This window comes from Mixophyes fleayi, chromosome 7 (genome assembly GCF_038048845.1).
Source record: "Mixophyes fleayi isolate aMixFle1 chromosome 7, aMixFle1.hap1, whole genome shotgun sequence".
NCBI lineage: Eukaryota > Metazoa > Chordata > Amphibia > Anura > Limnodynastidae > Mixophyes > Mixophyes fleayi.
In genome coordinates, this window is record NC_134408.1 from 145,588,367 (window position 1) to 145,606,652 (window position 18,286).

Below are 18,286 nucleotides of genomic sequence, written 5' to 3' on the forward strand. Positions count from 1 at the left end.
TATAGAGCGCATTCACTTGCGTTGCCATTAAGACTGGTACATGTCGTACTTTGCGTAAAACCGCACTGCACATGCCCAGAAACTAACAATACGCCAGAGAACGCAGCAACGTCCGATTCATATTCAAGTGCAAATGACCCTTTACTACGGCTACAAGGGGATGGGCGCATGCACATGGTCAATGTACAGAAAGGTCGTGCCAAGCTCGAGTGCACCCAGCAGCGTCCGATTAAAGTTTTGGGCATCTCTAAGGTACATGATTTTCAGTTGTATCATTGTATCACTTGCACCATCTACAGGTCGGATGTAAGTGCTGATTACTAGTGATGGCGGCTGTGTATACAGCTAGAACATGTGTTTGCAGTCAGAAGCAATGTGAAAATTAATTTTACATACAGCACACATTAATATTTTATATATGCATTTTATGGGGGGTTACTATATTGTAATGTTTTGTCATTAATTAACAGGTGAAATTAATTGAATAGTTTGTGGGTTTTTTTATGTGCTTTTTGTTGTGGCTTTATATTCCAGGTTAGTATTGGACGTATCCTGCAGTGTTTGTTAGAGCAGAACGGACCTAGACCCGTATTCACCACCAGACGTATCTTCACATCCGCTCCTTTTTGTGTATGCCCGAAATTGCATTTTTTTTCTAAAAAAATATAAAATGCACAATACATTCACTTTCCGTTCCTTGATGAATCAGGGCCAAACTTTGCACCGAATCATAACACAGCCAATAAGCCACTTGCTTTGATAGTATCACTTGCACTAGACAGATACAAGCTAAATGCTGATTTGTGTCTGCAGTTCAGTGCAAATGTTGTACCTAAATGTAATTCTAATTTTCACCAGTTTTTGCACTGGATATTATATATAAATAAGCTTCTCACAGTTGTGTTCTAAATGCATCTCCATTTAGTTTGATAGCTTGCAAAACAAACACATACTATATTTATTTTAACATCATGTTTAAATAATGTTTCAACTATGTAACAATTTTGTTTCCACATTCCAGGAATAATGTTTGGCTCAAAACCCACAATAGATTTCTATCATATAACATTGTTACAACTTACTTTATAGAGCCCTACTGCACCACAGGGAATTGTATAAAAGCCCCGACACAGTTTATTTTAATGTATGTTGTTTTGTTTTTTTACTTTGCTTAACCTAAGCTCATTCATTATTCTGAGAGCTTGAGGAGTCAGGAAAACTTTTGGTCGTTAATTAATTAATAGTCAGCTCAATGGACGAGAGATATATGACTCAGATTTAAGATGATAAGTCTGCCCTATTGACCCAGTCGCTGGGGCAGTGAACCTTCAGACTTTTAAAGATCCATATGTAAAATGACCCTTTATTCCCTGGAAAGGCAGACACTAAACATCTCCTTGTGTTGGAGATTGGACGTCCACTGGTATTAATAGGTGTTAATGTGTCTTAAGGGCCAATTGGTAACAATGATAGATGAGATGGCTATTGTGGTTAAGGGAGTAACAGATGTGTTTGGGAGTGTGTTGGCTTTCAGGCTGGTGAATGGTGGGAGGGACGACATGGTGGAGAAAACCAGGGTGACTACTGAGTGCTCGGAGACAGGTGTGCAGCAAAAGTCATCCCAGATGTCTGTACTGCACTTTTCATTAGCCTAATTACTGCAGCAGCTCGTCCAGCCGGCGGTACAAGGAGAATTAAAGACTGATGTAAATTATCAAGCAGGGAAGTAATGGTTCCCAGGGGAGGGGGGCTTGTTACAATCGAGAATGATTAAGGGAGTACACAGAGCCTTGGTTCCAGTGTAGCTGGTCAGCGGCTCCTGTAATTCATTTCCCAACTGTTAGGGAAAGATCACCACAATCTTAAATAGGAACTAGAATTTGTTAACTTAATTAGTTGGAACAAGTGTTATGTAGTCGGTTTTCTAGATTAAGGTTTGTATTTTGACTGCAAATAGGGTCATTCTGATACCACCCCACAAGCTCACTGCCTAGGTGTTATCTTTGACTCAGAACTATCCTTTGTTTCCCACATCAACTCTGTATTTAAATCATGTTATATACATCTAAAAAAAACATTTCCCTGTGGTAACTGCTATGTTTGTTACATATTCTTTTACTAAAAACTTAATAAAAACCTTTTGAGAAAAAAAAGAAAGAAAAAAAAACCAAACATTTCCAGAATACGCACATTGCTTACACAAGACACCGCAAAACTCTAATTCATGCACTCATCATCTCCTGCATCGACTATTGCAATTCCCTTCTTACTGGTCTTCCCCAAATCAGACTCTCACCCCTACAATCTATTTTGCACGCAGCGGCTAGATTGATTATCCTTGCAATCGTAATTCATCTGCTAAGACACTCTGTCAGTCTCTACATTGGTTGCCTGTTTTTTATGGAATCCATTACAAAGTACTTCTACTAACATACAAGGCCATCTACAAAATTGCACCTACATACATCTCCTCACTTGTTTTAAAACATCTCCCAGCTCGACACCTCCGTTCTGCACAAGATCTGTGTCTCTCTTCCACTCTCATCACATCCTCCCATTCCCGGTTACAGGACTTTTTCCGGGCTGCACCTACTTTGTGGAATTCCCTCCCTCACACAATAAGACTCTCCTCTGGTTTTCAAACCTTCAAGCGCTCTCTGAAAGCCCACCTCTTCAGGCAAGCTTATAATATTCCTCAACCACTCTCTTAACCTTCCCTGGTTACCCTATTACCACCCTCTACACAGTTCACACAAGACAACAACCCTCTGACCAACATTTCTGTGTGACTGGATCATACAGCCCACTAAGCACTTTTTACCTTTGCATCTGGCTGGACAAATATACAATATGTAGCACTTATACCTCATGTATCAAACGCCCATTGTCCTATAGATTGTAAGCTTTCAGGCAAGGCCCTCTTACCTCGCTGTCTGTCTGCATAAGGCTGGGTACACACTGGAGCGTTTTCGTCCAAATAATCGGGCAAACCAGCCGACATACGACTGTTTGGTTGGAAGTCAGGTTAGTGTGTATAGTGACACGATGGTCGAAAGTCGTTCCAAAAAGTGTCGATTGTCAGCTCATGTGGTTGGTTGTACTCTTTAATATTTCTGACCAATCCACCTAACGATCATGTAGTGTGTTTAAGTTTCTGATCGATCCACGACCAACTACCGATAGTTCCTCGAGCTGCGACTGCTTTGGGGGTGTATGTTAATTTCTGATGCCTGTACTAGTCCCACGTGGTGTGGTGTCCACACGTCACTAATTTGGTAATTAGGTGCTTCTAGCGGTATAGCAATAGCAGGTGTTACCTTCACTTTTTTATGAGGTTTGGGGTGGTTACTATTGAACATGCTCTGCCGCTTATTTAAATTTCTTGGGGATAACGTTACATGGACCTCATGAGTCATTTCAGTGTGTACAACATTCTAATCTTTGCTCACAACAATATGGCTTTGAAAAGTCGCTTTCAGGACGGTCGTCGGTCTTTCGTTAATCGTCAAAAACGTGACTAGTGTGTGCGCATTAATCATCCGAGCGATCGGACCTTCGGTCGAAGGTAAAGTCGTTGTAGATAAAATGTCGGTCGGAAAATTCTTCAGTGTGTACCAAACCCAGTATTGTTTACTGGCGCTAGATAAATACATGATGATGAATATGATGATCATGTCTGTATACAGTGTAATAGAATTGTGTTATGATCATGTCCAATGGTCAGGTCATGTTGGGGGTGTAGTGTCCTATGTCTGTATAGTGTAATAGAATTGTGTTATGATCATGTCCAATGGTCAGGTCATGTTGGGGGTGTAGTGTCCTATGTCTGTATAGAGAGTAATAGAATTGTATTATGATCATATCCAGTGGTCAGGTCATGTTGGGGGTGTAGTGTCCTATGTCTGTATACAGTGTAATAGAATTGTATTATGATCATGTCCAGTGGTCAGGTCATGTTGGGGGTGTAGTGTCCTATGTCTGTATAGAGTGTAATAGAATTGTATTATGATCATGTCCAGTGGTCAGGTCATGTTGGGGGTGTAGTGTCCTATGTCTGTATAGAGAGTAATAGAATTGTATTATGATCATGTCCAGTGGTCAGGTCATGTTGGGGGTGTAGTGTCCTATGTCTGTATAGAATGTAATATAATTGTATTATGATCATGTCCAGTGGTCAGGTCATGTTGGGGGTGTAGTGTCCTATGTCTGTATACAGTGTAATAGAGTTTCATTATGATCATGTCCACTGGTCAGGTCATGTTGGAGGTGTAGTGTCCTATGTCTGTATACAGTGTAATAGAATTGTATTATGATCATGTCCAGTGGTCAGGTCATGTTGGGGGTGTAGTGTCCTATGTCTGTATAGAGTGTAATAGAATTGTATTATGATCATGTCCAGTGGTCAGGTCATGTTGGGGGTGTAGTGTCCTATGTCTGTATAGAGAGTAATAGAATTGTATTATGATCATGTCCAGTGGTCAGGTCATGTTGGGGGTGTAGTGTCCTATGTCTGTATAGAATGTAATATAATTGTATTATGATCATGTCCAGTGGTCAGGTCATGTTGGGGGTGTAGTGTCCTATGTCTGTATACAGTGTAATAGAGTTTCATTATGATCATGTCCACTGGTCAGGTCATGTTGGAGGTGTAGTGTCCTATGTCTGTATACAGTGTAATAGAATTGTATTATGATCATGTCCAGTGGTCAGGTCATGTTGGGGGTGTAGTGTCCTATGTCTGTATAGAGTATAATAGAATTGTATTATGATCATGTCCAGTGGTCAGGTCATGTTGGGGGTATAGTGTCCTATGTCTGTATAGAGAGTAATAGAATTGTATTATGATCATGTCCAGTGGTCAGGTCATGTTGGGGATGTAGTGTCATATGTCTGTATAGAGAGTAATAAAATTGTATTATGATCATGCCCAGTGACCAGGTCATATTTGGAGGTACAGTACGATCGGCATCCAAAATTAGGTGAATGGTACTGGCAGGTTGATCGCTAATAACAACCAAGACATAATACAATTCTATTAACCTCTACATAGAATATGACATAGAGGTGTAAGGGTTTCGCAGGTTGGCACATATGAAATGCACATGGCACATGTATGATCAGCTGATGATTGAGTGCAGAGTAACAATCACATTACAGCGATACAGGTGGAGCGTCTGGTTATAAATGGATGACCTGGGATACAACAGAACCTGGAGGAGATTTTCTATGAATAAACCCTGACTGTCTGAGTTGGATAACATCAGGAAACTGGCCCTGAGGCAGATGAACCGACCATTCCTCATCATAATCATCATCATCATCTATTTATATAGCACCACTAATTCCGCAGCGCTGTAAAGAGAACTCACTCACATCAGTCCCTGCCCCATTGGAGCTTACAGTCTAAATCCCCTAACACACACACACACACACAGACCGAGAGAGACTAAGGGGTATATTTACTAAACTGCGGGTTTGAAAAAGTGGAGATGTTGCCTATGGCAACCAATCAGATTCTAGCTGTCATTTATTTAGTACATTCTATTAAATGACAGCTAGAATCTGATTGGTTGCTATAGGCAACATCTCCACTTTTCAAACCCGCAGTTTAGTAAATCTAGCCCTAAGTCATTACCTGTAATAACGGGCGCTTGGTAAACAGGGGGGGACCAGGCACCTATACAATCTATGTGAGCCCGTTATACTCATGACTCTCAGAACAATTCCCATTACACAATGCTTATTGCCTTAATTATATGCAATGCTCGGACACGTCTCTCCAACCTTTACCTTAACAGATTGCCTGATATATATCCTCAGCTGTTACTGATAAGCCAATCATGGTAATGGTTGTGGAAGGCTCTGAGTTGTGTACTCGTTATATTTATGAGGTCTGTGTATATATGGAGAGATGGTATCAACGCTGCCAGAAGAACCCCCCCCCCCCACACACACACTGTATAATGATTATGAAAGTGCTGTTTAACCCCTTAACTGCTGACCAGCAAACACCATCCCGAAAACATATTATACCCTCACAAGGCGGCCGTACTACACGGTGGTTTTGATTTAGATTGACGAGGATCCAAGCAAGAGAAGGGCTATTTCATATAAAATAGTGATTACGTCAATTACAGAATATATGTTTAGCTATTTTTGTCGCAAGCTACATATAATTTCAGAGAAAGTCAGATCACTCTAGGTCCAGTATCTCACTCCTCCATTAGAGGGTTCAGCAATGAAGATTAGTCCAATTACTGTCAATTTTAATTACGATAAGAAGAAAGTGAATTTGGCTGAATCCAGCTGAGATGGTGACAGCCAGTAGTCCGGGGCCTGTAGGAGCCACTCAGATGTGGAAACTGAGTGTAGAAGACGGAACATTCAGTGTGGAACGCAGGAGGGATAATGACTTATACTGGACCATCCAATTCACAGTATACAGGGTGTACCACGCGTTTCACACCACTCAGGTATAATGTATTGAGCATTAAATAGCTCAACAATCTGGTTCATTAAATAACATAATTGCGAGGGCAAATAAAATACCAAGCAAAGAAAAACATGGATCATAACAACAGAAAGGCATCAAAATAAAAGTGATATATAAATACAATTCATACATCATAATGAAATTATATTGGGTTTCCACCTCAAGGATTTCGAGGAAAGGATTTCTATGTATGCAGATGAATATATATATATATATATAGTTGGCAGGTCCCCAGGATCTATTGGATCTTGTGGTAAATTTATTTTGGTAGATTCTCACGGTTTGTGATGAATTTGGAAAGATTGTGTTCCTGGTGAACACAGCAGCCACAGACAAACTGATACCGCCCCTACTTTGTAAAGACAGCTCTAAACACTTCTCTTCTGTTAGATGAAGCTTCTGATTGGCTGTTTGCCTCATTGTAGTTTCATCTCTGAAGCTGCCGGGGGCTTTCTCATTGATCATGCCTGTATCGCATACATGAGAAGGAAGCTTATATATGCTGTATTATATGACGCCTAATAGCAAATGTGTTGTCTACAAAAACAAATGTTTACAAAGTTTTGTAATTATTGACTGTTTTTCATGCAGCACACAAATACATGATAGCTTTATTTTTACTTTTTACACTGAAATTTAAAGTTGATCAATCCTGACTATAAATCTGCCATCACATTGGTTTTACCCAGGTGCAAAGTTAAGCTGGGTACACGCTACACTGTTTTCGTCCAATAATCGGCTCAAACAGCCGACATACGACCGCTCGTTCAAAAGTCGGGTCAGTCTGTGCAGTGACACGATGGTCGAAAGTCTGCCCAAATGGACGATTATCGTCTCATTTGGTTGGTCGCACCGTTTAATATTTTCGTTCCAATCTCGTTTCCGCTGTGCAGTGTGTATAAACTTCCGACCGATCCACAACAGTGAGTACGAAATTACAGTCATTGCTCACGACAACATAGCTGTAAAAAGTCACTAAAGGGACGTCCGCTCTTCCCTTTATCGTCCTAAACAAGGCTAGTGTGTATGCAGTCCATGGACCGAGCGATCGGAACATCGATCGCATGTAAAATCGCTCGGCATAAAAAGTTGGTCGAAATTTCTGTAGTGTGTACCCAGCTTTACTTCTTTTTTATGTTTTGCTCTCCTTAATGACTCAGGCCCTATATCTTTCTAGATACAGTTTAGTGAAGATTATAGGCCTGATTCATTAAGGAAATTAAAGCCAAAAAAAAGGAGTAACTTTGCACCTTGAAAAAAACATGTTGCATTGGAGGGGGGAGCTAAATATAAAATTTGTGGACGTATTTATAGTTGAGGTAATCACAGCTAGTATTTAACTTATGTGCAAAATAATAAACTAATTTGCACCCCTTGCAGTGTAACATGGTTTTGTTCAGGATAAAACTTACTCCTTTATTTACCTTACTTTCCTTAATGAATCAGGACCAATATCTTTCTGGATCCAGTAGAGTGAAAACTATATCATTCTAGGATCCAGTTTAATTAATGTTATATCATTCAGGATCCAGTTTAGTGAAGACTATGGGGGTATATTTACTAAACTGTGAGTTTGAAAAAAAAAGTGGAGATGTTGCCTATAGCAACCAATCAGATTCTAACTGTCATTTTGTAGAATGTACTAAATAAAGGATAACTAGAATCTGATTGGTTGCTATGGGCAACATCTCCACTTTTTCAAACCCGCCGTTTAGTAAATCTAGCCCTATATCTTTCTAGAATCCAGTTTAATGAATGAATGATCATTCTTTATTCAGTTTAGTGAGGGCTATACCTTTCTAGGATCCGCATCGCGTAGCTACAGTCTAATGACCAGAAGTTAATACTACATGATAGTGGGGCATATTTAACAAATCACGGTAGTGCACTATTGTGCACTTACCGTGGAATTAAAGACCCAATGTGCCCTCCGCAAATTTATTAAAGGTGCATCGCAGCAGATATCATGGATATCTGCTGCTTTGCACTCCTGATCGTTTTTGCGTGCAGTCACCATTCAACAGAATGGTGACTGCTCTGGCCGCAATCTAACAAGTCCCGAAAATATTTTTTTTTCGGGAACTTGTCTTGTTAATGTATGCCAGCTGAAGCTGGCGTACATCATCCGAATTGAAGACATCCACTGCTGTCAGCTCTGCTACGAAGAGCAGAGCTGGACAGCGCATGTGTGGAGGGATCACATGATCCCTCCCTGTCACTCAGCGCGCTCTCTCTGCAACGATAGTTGCAGAGACAGAGTGGGGACTTTGTGCGCATGTGCACTGCACATGCGCAATTGAAGGAAGAAGAGGAACAAAGAGGAGATCCCGAGACAGCGCGTCCGAAGAGGGGGGTAAGTGTGATTTTTTCTATCACAGAAACAGCAGTTTTTCGGAACTGCTGTTTCTGTGTTCCCTTTTTAATAAATGTGAGAAATAGTTTAATCCTTATCCTTGCGATAAGGATTGATAACTATTTCTCACTTTTGCCGATTAATGATAAATGTGCCCCTCTGTGTCTAGTTATGAAGAGTATGTGATTACAGGTTCAGGACCAGCCATGAACAGTAGATTATTCTTGGTATATTCTTGCAATCTCGGGACTGGCACTGAAAGGGTCAAGTTTAAAATTTAATTCCTTTAACTGGAGGTCAGGTGACCACAGGGGGAGGGTAACGATCAATAAAGGAGAAATGAAAATGTGCTTTGGGTGATTTGTTTCATTTCTATACACCAGATATTTAATTAGAGACTGAAGGTGGAAGAAGGGACACGAGAGAGTTATTTACCGGTCCCGTGAAATGACAGCAAAACAGAGCAACCAAGTGTAACATATTTTACTAGTAATATCTATCTAAAGTCTCCTGACAGTGACTGTCCGCATCTCGCTGTCACTTTTACACTAGTGCACACTTTGCCATCACTGTCCCATATACTATAAACTACTGAATTCATAGTGTGTCATTGCACAGAAGTGACCCGATGTATACAAGAAAGGATATATTTAAGGTAAGAATAATCTTATGATTTTCTCCCATATATATAGCTTAGCACATCTATATCACATTTATAGCACAGAGAGATGAAGAGCATGTTTGTGATTGACAGTTCTTAATAACTAAATTTCTGACCGTAGGGCGGATGACTTGACCCTGGGGTCATGGTGCCAGCAAGACTAAAACACTATGGATATAATATGAATAGTTTCAGTATTAAAAGTGTTTATTTTCCTCTGGGTGTAGGAATTACATGATGCCCTGGGTTTAATCTACAACCATGAGATCATCTGTTGGAGGTGACCCCTCCATGATATAGATATTTGGCTGCACTCAACCCCCTGCAGCCTTTACCAAATAAGTAATACCTTGTTTAATTCGCTCAGCATTGGAACAGATTTATATTTAGACGCTCTGGTACATGCCTAAGGGCAGCCGGAAGAGAAGGGAACCTCACCTACTGTAGCCATGCCAACTTCCTCATTGACTTCCAAATGATATTTGTAGCTCTGCCCAGCGGCATTCATTTATAAGATGCTGCCTGAGACCTCTTTGTAACTCCTACTCCTCTTTCCCCGTTCCTCTCTTCCTGTCCAAAGATGACCGTCCTCATGGATCCTCTTTGTCAGAGAGGATGTTTGAAGGTCTAGTAGACGTTGATAAGAGCGTAGATGGTATTAGAGCTCCCTGACAGTATGCTCCCCATCGCTGCGGTATATAATCAGTAATGCGCTCTGCGAAAAACTTTTTTGTATCCACTCAAGATGTTTAAATGTGCCGCCTGTAACAAGGTGACCGATCCATATTGCTGCACCCAGAAACGTGGTATTCCCAATGTGAAGTGGTCATGCCCCCATGGGGTATGACCACATGCCCCCATGGGGTATGACCACAACTTTTATGCTCACATGTCTTGATAATTAAAGGACTGCAATTATACCTGAATACAGATGAAAGGTTGGGTCCCAGTGCCCACCCTTCGCGCATTTTCCAAAATTTAAGGAAATATTTATATAGACACTACATAAGCCTATAATGACACTCCAGCAATAAATCAGAACTTCAACCAGTGGCTGTCGACCTTCACGCAGCTGAGAGGTGATGAGATAGATGCAGCCATCTCTCCACGGTAATAAATCTGACATCTTAATCAGGCGATTTCCCTCCCCGCACTGCAGAACCTGATGTACATGGATCACAGCGCGGGCTGCGTATAGGAGCGCACTCCTGAAATTAGCAGAATGAAATAATAAAAATAAGCAGCTGCTCATATAAATCACCTGATTATTGACTCTCCATTAGTTATTTATCTGAGACCCGGGAAACTAAGTGTTTGGGTGTTATCATACTTATATATGTATATAAATACCTGAATATAACACGTATACATTTGTTACAAGGGCCTGGGTCTCACAATGGAAAATTAATCAATATTCATATTTGCTCTCAGTCATTCCCAGTGCCCAAGAAGTGTAAATTCACATAAAAGGGTACAACGGCGTGGTTCTTTTAGCCCTTCCCAAAATTAAGGAGTTCTTTATCTCTGACCACGAAGGCATAAAGTGTACCTCCCAGTCGTCTGGATCTAGACAGCTTTGTCCTGATTGGTGGGGAAGTTGGGGTAGATTTTGTCCAATGCTGCTCTACAATGCAATTAAGGGGTTTAGAGGGGAGAAGAGAACGGACACTAAGCACGCCCCCGGTATGTGGTCACGCCCACCTCAGGTGTGACCACGCCCCATCCAACTTGCTTGAGCGAAGGTGAGGGCAAGGAACTTCAGAACAACAACTCACCGCAATCTAGGAGGGTTCTCCTTATCCAAAGAGTCACCAAAGTGTCACAATTCGCAAATGAATCAGAAAAAAATGTCCAATAAAACGGCTGGATCTGAGCAATTTAAGAGTCTGACGGTAACGTCCTTCAATGGGATTCATGCTGTGAATAGGAAAATGTCTGCAATAATGATCAATATCTTTGACATTTTTACATAGGTATTTGTGAATGATATTAGTGTTATTGGTGTTTAGGTTTAATGGACCTTTAAGCTCCTTTGAAGTTGAGTACAAAGTGCCGAGCCGGGAGTAGGAGGCCTTGTTTACTTGGAACTAGCAGCACGGTGGCTCAGTGGTTAGCACTTCTGCCTCACAGCGCTGGGGTCACGAGTTCAATTCCCGACCATATCTTTATCTGTGTGGAGTTTGTATGTTCTCTCCGTGTTTGCGTGGGTTTCCTCCGGGTGCTCCGGTTTACTCCCACACTCCAAAAAACATACTAGTAGGTTAATTGGCTGCTATCAAAAATTTACCCTAGTCTCTGTCTGTCTGTGTCTGTGTGTGTGTATGTTAGGGAATTTAGCCTGTAAGCTCTAATGGGGCAGGGACTGATGTGAGTGAGCTCTCTGTACAGCGCTGCGGAATCAGTGGCGCTATATAAATAAATGGTGATAATGATGATGATAGTAGAGTTAAGGATGTATGTCTGACTGTTATGAAGTCTGCAGGAAACGACGGTACTAAATACTATATAATAATTAATAATAATAACTAATGGCTATCTTTGTCCTTATTTGTTTTCTGGTTAGGTAATGAAGATAGACAGTTCAATAGGTAAATAGTGAGACCCCTAGTGGTAGAACCTTTCACTGCAACAAGTAGACACCACCTCAATCTAATGTAATCCTGGCACCATTAACATTGAATGGTTAAGTAGTTGTGTGATTGACCTTGGAAAGAGTTTAAAATTGTGTCAGATATGGATTACAAATATCTACTAAATAAACATGAGGCTTAACCAGTTCATCACTTTAATGAGGCACTTCCCTCCCCCATAGCCAACCAATCTCCTGATTAACCTGTCACTCACAGCTGTATAGACCGAGCATCAGAAACAGCTCCTGCCTGCTTAGACTGATAGCACCGACAGTGTGGTGATCACCGACAGTGTGTGTGTGTGTGATCACCGACAGTGTGTGTGTGATTACCGACAGTGTGTGTGTGTGATCACAGACACTATGTGTGTGTGTGTGATCACCGACAGTGTGTGTGTGATCACTGACACTAACGGGTGTGTGATCACCGGCAGTGTGTGTGTGATTACCAACAGTCTGCGTGTGATCACCGACAATGTGCACCTCCAGATACTTCAGGATTACTTTTATAGATCAGTAGAAATTTGGCACAATATCATCATTTTGAACATAGCAGAACGGAGGGTGACTTTCCCTGTGTCTAAGTGTATTGTTGATTTAAACTTATGGTAACTGTCACCGTGTCTGTGTATCAGGAGTTAAAGTGATGATGACTCTCCTTATTACTGTGTATCAGGGGTTAAAGTAATTGTGACTCTCCTTGTGTCTGTCTATACTGGGGTTTAAAGTGATGGTGACTCTCCTTGTGTCTGTGTATCAGTGGTTAAAGTGATGGTGACTCTCCTTGTGTCTGTGTATCAGTGGTTAAAGTGATGGTGGCTCTCCTTGTTACAGTATATCGGGGTTAAAGTGATGGTTACTCTCCCTGTGTCTGTGTATCAGGGGTTAAAGTGATGGCGACTCTCCTTGTGTCTGTGTATCAGGGGTTAAAGTGATGGTGACTCTCCTTGTTACTGTATATCGGGCTTGAAGTGATGGTGACTGTGTCGGTGTTTAGAGAGGTTAAATGATTGTGGCTATGTTCTGGGATGACTGTTTTCCATGCTCTATTGATGAGTAAATCAAAGTATGCTGCCTAAGACCTTGGTTTTTAATTAATGTCCATCATTATGAAGATAATGGCCATTTATTGCCAGCAGTTTAATTATTAACTACAACCCATGTTGGACAAGAACTTGCAGTACAGAAAGCATACACCTGTGTCTCTCCGTCCCCATCTGTAAAGTGCACAACACATAAAAACAATAAACAGCAATGTTTCAAAATTCTGTGGTCAGATTTGCCTTTCCTGAGCATTCACTCCAAGCTTTATTCTAACTTGCATTGAATAAGCTGTACAAGGCCAGGACTGATTAAATGACTGTTTACGTTACTTAAAGGAGCACAAATGCCAAATTTACATTTTTTATATATGAATCATGAAGATAAAATCATAGTGTTACCCTAACATTCCTCTGTAGCTCTGTTAAAAAGAAAAGTGTCAAAGACAGCTGAAGCCCCCCCCCCCCCCCCCCCCTCCCAACTTTAGGGAAGGGACCTAATGGCAACCGATGAATGTAAAAATTCAGATATTGCAGTATTGAGTGGCTGTCAAACAAGTCCAACTTGTGACGAAACGCGTTAGGCGTATGATCATATGAACTGGATGACGGCACCTACACCCAAGACATTGAATCGGAGTATGAGAGGATCTCATAATTAGGAGGATGCATTTTTACTTATGTACATGCAATTGTGTATCTTTCATGGCTTTTATTAATAAACACTGTACAAAAATGTTTCCCTCTATGTCTGGTAATTCATTTAACAACACATTAGGCATTAACAAATCCTTTACACCCGTCCAAAAAAATAAAGAAAAGATATTGGGGCACTAATCCTCATGTCATGGAACAATGGGCAGGAATCAACTGGTACATGGTCATGTGGTGACTGTGATAACCAATCACAGTGATCACAGCAATAGTCTGTTCACAGTAACAAACTTTCACTAGTGTTCTGTACTCTCACAGAATCTTTAGCAGCAATCCTAATACCCTAGAATAAATTAAGTAAACTTCTATTTTGTTCTTCAGGAAGCTTGCCTCTTAGTAAGAACAGGTAGAAACACAGCTTGTGGTGGTTCTGAGAATTGGGCCTTCTGAAGATCCGATAGTCTTCAACAATGTTTAATGAAGTTTTGAGGTGAAGGCCATCACTGTTCTCACGATAAAGGCTAAGACAATGCCTACTGCTGCAGATCTGTACTGGAATATTCTTTCAACTGAAAAGCATCAATGGCTGCATGCAGCACTGTAGGCAATAATAACTCCTAATGGTATTGCCTCTCGTTGCCCAATAAAACTTTCTGCAAGTAACAAACAGTGGTCCTCTCACATGTGTAAGTCCTCTGGCTGGAAATTAGTAACCTGACCAAGAAAAGGGTTTATTGGATGACCCGTTTCAGGTCTGTAGATGACCTCTTAGCCTTTATCCAGAATCTCACTTCCTCACAGGTCATTATTGTGTAAATTAGGGAATTGTGACTTAAGGTCTAGTTACCTTGGGTATTGGTCACACTGTTAAATGACTAGACAACGGCTCTACTGAATGCCTTTAAGAGGGCAATCTTAGATGCTATATGGGGCTTGGCAGATCAGGGACTCTGTTTGGCATTGCCAGCTCCGGGCTCCATAGCATCTACTACCCCGGCTATACCGGTATTTACCCCTCTGGTATCTGGCATATAGACCTAATGGTTCTGTTAGTTGGTAAGAAGGGGAATACTAGGTAAAAATTAAACTCTAACTAGAGTTCTGCTTTAATTCAGCCCTGGTTACTGTAATTGGAAAATAAGTGGTAAATGCTGAAGGAGACCATTGTGTAGCAGGTGAGTCAGGTCAGTAATATATTACATATTAACCTTACAGCTCCTACTCAGCATTGTGCTCTGGCTCATAGGCTGAAGCTTTGGAGAATTTGATAAAACGGTCTTATGACCCCTGTGTCAGTCTGGACTCTCCGCGGGAGGCCTTGTTTTCTCACACACCATAATAAGCCCTTATCAGCTTGTCCTGGGAACTCACAGACGGGCCTGCAGTTTGTGCTGTAAAGAGCCAAGAATCCGGGTGAGAGGTGGAGGAATCAGAAGCAGGTGACAAATTGCTGCGTTATCAGCAGGTAGGAGCTCATTAACCAGCTATAATGAGCCATCATAGAAGTGTGATATTCCTATGGTGCCTGCTCTGACATCAGTTCTCCAGCTTCCCTATAAACAGGTTGAACCAGTCTCTTCCAGCGTTGGCGGATGAAGTTTATTTACCTGTAGTCACAAAACAGAAGGGAAGTGGGGTTGTAGGTCACAAATGCAGGACAAAATGTGCTCCAATATATAAAGAGCAATAAGCTCAATGAGAAAAAAAGTGATTCACATGTTTCCAAGCAGGAGATTATCACACACAGGGCTTGACTCCTGTCCGAACGCAACGTGAATGTAAGCTGTGCATTTAAAATGAGTGCGGAACTTGTGCGCACTTCCTGCCGTATTCAAATCCGAGCGGATCTCAAGATGATGAATCTGGGTGTAAGTACACTCTGCCTAAACAGTACTTGTATAGGCACAGTATATGTATAATAAAAGATCACACGAGAACACATAAAACTTTCAATTGATCATAAAATAAAATAACAACTCTTAATAGTATAATCATTTATATAAATATTCATTTTCAAATATATATATATTTTTTTACATTAATTATATAAAGAGGACGTCAATGCATACTTTATATACCATGCATTTTTAACGTCCTCACTGTACACGGCCCGCATTAGTTTGATCCCTTCCTCCTCGTTCCGCCTCTTATGTCGTAGGCAGTCCTAAGTGTCACTTGCGGTCCGACTTGAATTTCGTTTCATTTGCGGTCATCGGTGTAAAGTCTGTTTTTGGGCAAACGCAGTGCAGAATCACTCAATTTACGCTACACAAATGGACGTACGTCCTAACATGAATTACGCCCACAATGTGCAGCAAAAGCCATGGATCAAGACATTGTTAGTTAGCATAGGCAAACCGAGGGAGGGTTTCCTAGTGCCTGGAAATCCCCCTCCCAGCCTGGGGTACTGCATGCTTTAGGTGGCTGGACCCTGCCCTGGGACCAGCCACTTTGCAGCTTGTGTGCAGATCGTTTCTGTCTGCACTTTTCACAGCCATCTCTCCCCAACAAGTAGTGAAAGCAGCAAGAACAGGTAGGAGAGAGCAGGACAGTCTGTTAACTGTTCTGACACACTCAGTCAGGACTTTGTCCTGATTGTAGGGACAGTTGGAAGGTATGTCCCGCTTCACACGGCTCTGCTCGAAAAGGGAGAGCTGTGTGCCCCTAACAGTAGTGCAGGCAGCATTGCCCATGTATATGATGCAGGGCCGTCTTTCCCATTGGGCACACTGGGCAGGTGCCCAAGGGCCCTGCAGTCCAGGGGGGCCCTCCGGAGGCAGGAAAAAAAAGAAAACCCTGAAAAAAAAGAAGAAAATACTTACCGTGCTGTCAGCTGGCGATCCGGCTCCCTCCCTGGTCTCCTCCCCGTCGCGCTGGCAGTGCATGTTGGGCGTGATGTCATCACGCCCGCCCGACATCCATTGCAGAGTGCGACGGAGGAGGAGACCAGGGAGGGAGCCGGATCGCCAGCTGACAGCACGGTAAGTATTTTCTTCTTTTTTTTCAGGGTTTTCTTTTTCCTGCCTCCGACGGGCCCCCCTGGACTGCAGGGCCCATATATATAATCATTATTTTTTTATTTTTGTATATATAGGGGCCCCGGTGCACTGCTGTGCCCGGGGGTCCAAGAGGTTCTTAAGAGGGCCCTGATATGATGGGGATAGGAAGAGTTGAAGAGCAGCCAAGCACTGTCTAAAATTATAGCAACGCCCCGAAGCATGCTGGCCACGCCCACTCGTAGTGTGGAATGGAAACCCCTCTCTACAAATCCTGGTTAGGGCTTACAAATTACCATGTTCTAACACTCCTAACGCACATTCAATGCTGTGCAAAAGCCCCAGTTTGTCTACCATAACAGTGCCCCTTGCAACTGCGGCAATTGGCGAGATTGCAGATGAGAATACGCGTGCCAGCAAAAGTGAAAATGTCAACTCAAGAACAGGGGCGGAACACTGGATCGCCGGGATCACAGCAACATTTCGTTAGAGCTCTGTGATGCAGCCCCACCCCCCTCAGCAGGCACATGCACGCCTCTACCCTGAGACCTTGGGAGGATATCTTGGCATTACTGGGGCCCCCTCTCCTCTAGGGCCCTATAGCGGCTCCATGCTCTAGTACCATCCCATTAAATGCATTCATTTCATTTATCTTACTGCTTATTTAGGTCTTATAGTTGCACATCCAGATATAATAAACATCACTTTACCCAGACCGCCATCCAACAGAGCCCATGCGGCCATTCTCCTGTGGCTCAGTGGTTTAATTATCTTATCCCATAACACAAAGTCTTGTTTTCACATGTGGACACAATAGGATGGGTATGAGGTGGAGCACTAGCAGTAAGTAATGCCAAATCTATACCGGTCCCCCAACAGACAAGTTTTTCGCTTGTCGCTAAGCCTTGTACACATCCATATACACAGGACATAGGTGCGAGGCATGAAAGGATGACATTTGCCTAAACACTCACAGGAAGAAAGTGCTGTTCAGTTTCCTCTTCCAGATTCAGTTGAGTTGAATAAGTGCAAAAATATTTTTTGCAGCTATAAACTAATCAGTTCATGAACTGGATGAACTAAGATGTGCCAATATCTGGTTTCTATTTACTGAACAGATAAGGATATCTGTAACTGGTGGATAACTTGGACTCACGTCTGGGTATTTGTACTAAAAAGTTACAATAGTAAATGCTGACACAGTTATATTAATCTGGGAATTTACTGTAACGTTGCCAGAACAGGCATCTGGCCACGATACAAATACCACCACGAAAAATACACAAAAATGACGCATAAAATAGAGAGAGTCCCGATGTTCCTTCATTCTTTATCAATTTTAAGATATAACGGAGGCTGGAATCAGCAGAATTTTAGAAGAGAATTTAATGGGCCTGATTTATTAAGGAAAGTAAAGCAAAACCATGTTGCATTGGAGGGGGGGGGGTAAATTTAAAATG

General features: G+C 41.8%; 1 long non-coding RNA gene across 1 annotated transcript in view; it reads right to left on the reverse strand.

The window, feature by feature from the left end:
* Nucleotides 1-13,682: 13,682 nt before the first annotated feature.
* Nucleotides 13,683-18,286, reverse strand: part of LOC142097088 (uncharacterized) — a 52,900-nt gene continuing 48,296 nt past the window's right edge. The window contains exon 3 of the long non-coding RNA XR_012678121.1: nucleotides 13,683-15,437. This is a non-coding gene — a long non-coding RNA (uncharacterized LOC142097088). The remainder of the gene's footprint in view (nucleotides 15,438-18,286) is intronic.